We start from the raw sequence: 4,638 nt of genomic DNA on the forward strand, positions 1-4,638 counted from the left end.
TAAGCTTTATTTTAGAATGAAAGTCTTAATTTTAACCAACTATTAATCTTGACCTTAAACTAATCTTAACCCTAACCCTTACTACAATCAAAAGATGATACATATTATTTAATGTTGGCGATTCAATTCATAAAAATGGATCTTCTACATATTATAATAAAAAAATATTAATTTTCTAATCATTTTTTATTTGTAAATTAATTTTTAAATATTTAAATTTCTAATATTTTGAAAAAAAATAAAATTATTTTGTAATATTAAATTTTCTAAAATGACAACAAATAATATGAATATTCAGCTCTTGTTTATCTATATTTACATTATAATCAATTCCAACAATTTGTTTTAAGTATAAAAACTATAGAAACTAGGTTGAATTATAATAATAATATAAGGGAGGATCTTTAGTTTTCAAAGTACCATTTCCTTGATGATCAAGCTTATTTTCATCAATAGCTCCTTCCATGGTGTTTGATGGTTTGGAGTTTCCTGATTCTAAAGCTTTTCTTGGATGACTACGGTTCTTCTTCTCTTCTTACTGAGATGACTAAACCATAACTAGAGCCATTAACATCAATATGGGGAGGTTATGTGCCACTTTTGTTCTGGCTACTACTGTTATTTTTCCCATCTCGATATGAATCATCTCAACTATAATATAGAAGAGGTGGTAAGATAAGATAATGAAGTTGTCTAATGTTGGTATAAATAGAGTTAGGGGAAGCATACCAATAGCCGTTATAGAGAACTTCACGCACCCATAGATTCTAAATGGTACATCAGATTTTGAGGATTTTTTTTGTTCTCTCTGCATGCGACTTAGCTGCTTATAGCTATTGTTTTGGTTTCTGGGTAGTAACGATTCATGTTGTGGGATCTGTTATGCACGTAAGGGTCAAAAAGTACACATTTCAAAGTGTCGCCTAATACCTGCTTAAAGATGCCCCAATAACTGTGTATTTAAAATTGTCAATACATATCCACAAATGCCTCAATAGTCATGTGCTATGGGTACCAATAAAGGTGTACAAATGGGCCAAATATGTTCCACAAATGCTAACAAATAAGCGAATATTGGTTCATGTGAAATTAATTAACGAGTTTTTAGTTATTTATTTTTTGGTTAGATGTACAAGAAATGAATGATTATTGTAACATGAAACTGGAACTCTTCTCCTAAATACATTTATGCTGTAATAAAACCGCTGAAGCCCAATAATAAGAAGATTAAAGATATTAAATGTTCACAATCTATAATATCCTTAAAAGAAACCATATGAATTTATTTCTTATCACAGTAGCTTCTGTGTGGTTGTGCAGTTTTGAGATGATCCTTATTAATCTTTGATTGATTGACTCTCTTGATTTAAGATTGTCAGTGGTGTGATGGAAAGAGATTTGATTGATTGTGTTGATTTAAGACTTATAAGTCAGTTGTTTTCGAATCACAAAAACAGTTGATTTAAATCTCATGGATTGTGGAAACTTAATGTCTATTATTAATTTAAGACTGTCAATGATATGATAAAAAGATATACGTATTGATTTGAAGCAGGTTACTGAAATGTGGAAAGAGTAGCAGGTTGAGATGGACAAATTTTCTTCGCTCTGATCTAAAACAAGGGTGTCTTAGCAGAGTCGGAGGAGAATCTCATCATCAAACTTCATTCTCAATTGGGTAAAAGGTAACAAATTCAGCAACACAAAAGTACCTACTTAATGGTGTAAATGTTCATATATATGGAGAATCCTGATATGGTGTTAATTAGGCACAATTCTAGAGATTGAAAGGCGTCTCATGACATTCAAACTAAGATCATAGTATGAATTTGTAAATTGCAGGTGGTCCAAGATTGCATTGCATTTGCTAGGGCGTACAGATATGGAGATCAAAAACTACCAAGAACATCCACATAAAAAAGAAGTTGAGGCGCATGAGAATTGATCTCTTGCTACATGGTTGTTTATCATAGTCTAAATAGTTTAATATAATTATCAACGTTCAAAGCCTTTATAGCTCAGTGGTAGAGCGTCAGTCTTGTAAACTGAAGGTCCGCAGTTCGATCCTGCGTGAAGGCATTTTTTAGGTTTTGTAAATTAATTTATACATTTTTTAATATAAAATTAAAATTATTTAATATTCTATATATATAGCAAAGATGCAAATAAAAAGTTATTATTTAGTAGAGATAAAATTTAAGAAAATTGTAATATTTTGAAATATAATTTTTCTTAACTATTATTTAATTATTATTTTTAGATTAATTCGTTAAGGTTCTATTGAGTTCGTGTCTATGAAAATATAAATATAGAATAATAATTATATATTTTAATCAAATATTAATTATCAAAATATTTATAACTAACTATTCAATTATAAAAGGGGCACTCTATCATTTTTAGAGATATATTTCCTTTTCACCTAGAGCTTTTTTTCATTTGACCATTGTCCATTCATACACACTATGCTCTATAAGAAATATTTATAACTAACTATTCAATTATGAAAGATTGCTTTTGAATTCTATTGTGTATTATGAAAGATTGCTTTTGAATTCTATTGTGTATATTTTTCATTTGACTCTTCTCTTCTTGATGATATATTATCGAGTGTGATCCGAGATGTCAATTGAAAAATACACACAATTGAATTGAGAAGCAATCTTATTAATACTACATGAATTTTGGGAAACTCATGCAAACATTGTAAGTGGCACCTTCTATTTTTCTCTCAATTTTTTTAATTTTAAAAGAGACTCTCTACCAATTTTAGAGATATGTTTCCTTTTCACCTAGAGCTTATTTCATTTGTCTATTGTCCATTCATACACACTATGCTCTATAAGAGACATAACTTCTCCTTCATTATTGTTCTCCACTTCAAAGGTATAATCCTCTATAAAAGAATCTTACTCAATGTTTGTTGCATTTCTAGACAATCCTCTAAAACAACATACAATAGTTCTAAAAGTTTTCAAATTTCATCTCTAGCCACATTTATCTTATGAAACATTTTTCTTGAGAACTTTAAGAAAACAATATTTTGCCTTGATTCCTCATCATCTTTCCTTTCCTCTAGAACATTTTCCTTTATCTTGTTGTGTCAGTTCTAATTCTTAAGTATGTCCATCCTCTGAATTATAGGTGTGCTTTTTTATTCTACATTAGAGCTCTTGGGAACTATCACTAAAGAGCAACCCACCAATTGATGTTGAGGACATGTATTTTTCCACCAAAAAGAATCTTACTCAATATTTGTTGCATCTCTAGACAATCCTCTGAAACAACATACAATAATTCTAAAAGTTTTCAAATTTCATCTCTAGCCACTTTTATCTTATGAAACATTTTTCTTGAGACCTTTAAGAAAACAATATTTTGCCTTGATTCCTCATCAACTTTCCTTTCCTCTAAAACATTTTCCTTATCTTCTTGTGTCAGTTCTAATTCCTAAGTATTTCCATCCTCTAAGTTATAGGTGTGATTTTTTATTGTACATTAGAACTCTTGGGAACTATCACTAAAGAGCAACCCACCAATTGATGTTGAGGACATGTATTTTTCCACCAAAAAGAGTGTCCAAAATATATTTTTTATATTTTATACATTATTTTGCCTTATGACCTACTTAAAAGTAATTCCAACAAAAGCTAATAATCGATCCATATATCATTCCCTCCTTTCAACTCAATTTCTTTAAACAAACATTTACTCGAATCCATTTCCACTAGTACCCATTACCTTTTTGGACCTCAGCAAGCAAAGCATTGCCCCCAAGAAGGAAACTTGCCCTTGATCAACATCCATCTACCTTAATCATCATTGAGATACTATCCATCCCTATTTACTTGCCTTTTGTTTACCATACCAATTGCACAATTTGCTTTAGATTTGCTTCCACAACATCTTGCAAAGCTTGTAGTAACTATCTCTTACAAACATGTAAGAATTTTCACAATTTTCCATCTTTGAAAGAGAAACCACTATATTTTATTTTTAATAATAATAATTTATTTATTACAATATATATTTTTTAATAATAATTATTTATTTATTACAATATATTCATTTTAAATTTATTTCTCCATTATTTTCATTTGGTATTCTAATGTTTATATTTTTTAAATTATTAATTTGTATATGTTGAAAACCATTTCAATTTATTTTATATGCATTCATAATTTTTTTTAAATATTGTTTACTATATTAACCTATCAACTAGCTTAAATGTTTTAAATATATAAATGCGTTAAACAATAATTTTTTTAATTTTAGAAGCATTTATTTTTGAGTTGGTAGCACATTCAACAATTATAGTAAAATGTTTAATGTTTTTTGGATTAAGGCAAAAAGTAGGTTTTGAAGGGGCCCCGAAGCCCTTTACAAAATGATTCTAAGAGGTATAGAATCAGAAAGCAACATCCAAAACAAAACGGGCTGCAAGGATAGGCATAAAAAGCAGTAGCCAAAGAGACAACAAAAGCCCAACCGGACACAAAAAGACAACATAAAGACCAAACCCAAACATAGAAAGAACCAGCAACAGAAAACAACCCAATTGCATTAGGCTTCCGAGGGTCTCATCGACCTTAGCCTCAAGGGCATTCATGGTATCAACAATAGCCTTCATAACTTTAT

The 4,638-nt window shown here is 29.5% G+C and overlaps 1 non-coding gene across 1 annotated transcript; it reads left to right on the forward strand.

Annotated features, from left to right (window-relative positions):
- Positions 1-2,007: 2,007 nt before the first annotated feature.
- On the forward strand, positions 2,008-2,079 carry TRNAT-UGU (transfer RNA threonine (anticodon UGU)). The gene has a single exon. It is a non-coding gene; the product is annotated as a tRNA-Thr (tRNA).
- Positions 2,080-4,638: the final 2,559 nt, after the last annotated feature.

The sequence above is a fragment of the Cryptomeria japonica genome, chromosome 8, assembly GCF_030272615.1.
Source record: "Cryptomeria japonica chromosome 8, Sugi_1.0, whole genome shotgun sequence".
NCBI classification, from domain to species: Eukaryota; Viridiplantae; Streptophyta; class Pinopsida; order Cupressales; family Cupressaceae; genus Cryptomeria; species Cryptomeria japonica.